The sequence below is a fragment of the Lupinus angustifolius genome, unplaced genomic scaffold (genome assembly GCF_001865875.1).
Source record: "Lupinus angustifolius cultivar Tanjil unplaced genomic scaffold, LupAngTanjil_v1.0 Scaffold_481, whole genome shotgun sequence".
Lineage (NCBI taxonomy): Eukaryota > Viridiplantae > Streptophyta > Magnoliopsida > Fabales > Fabaceae > Lupinus > Lupinus angustifolius.
In genome coordinates, this window is record NW_017727858.1 from 197,596 (window position 1) to 198,179 (window position 584).

Sequence of the window (584 nt, forward strand, 5' to 3'; positions counted from 1 at the left end):
TTGATTTATTTATGTGCAAATCAAACCGAAAAACCATCAAAATATGTTTAAACCATTATTTGTGCTTTGACATGTTTACATGATTTATTTTACTAGGAAATTCCTTGTGGTTCGACATAACCCTATACTATACTACAATTGAATCTTGAAAGAGGTGTAAATTGTAAAATAGTAAAGTATTATCAATAAATTTATTTGTTGAAAACACCTTTTAATATATAAAATTGATGAAACTAACTTACTAACTTTTATTTATTGTTATTTACTTTCTGCATTTTATTTATTCTTTATTACCAACCTTCCTTAAGGAAGAAATTTGGTTTGTTAATAAAATGAACCCGAAAGGGAGTAAATAAATAAAAAGGTCACTAAATTTATTATATTTTTTTCTTTATTTATTTATTTGTTTCTAACAAGTAACTATTCATCACTTTTATATATTAGAATACCATTAAAACGATGTTGGAATTTATTCCACAAAAACCGAGATGATATTCAAAGGTACTTAATACTTATGTAATAGGTAATTGCTTCGATACCATTATACCGACGTTAGAATTTATTCTAACAAAGCCGAGATGGGG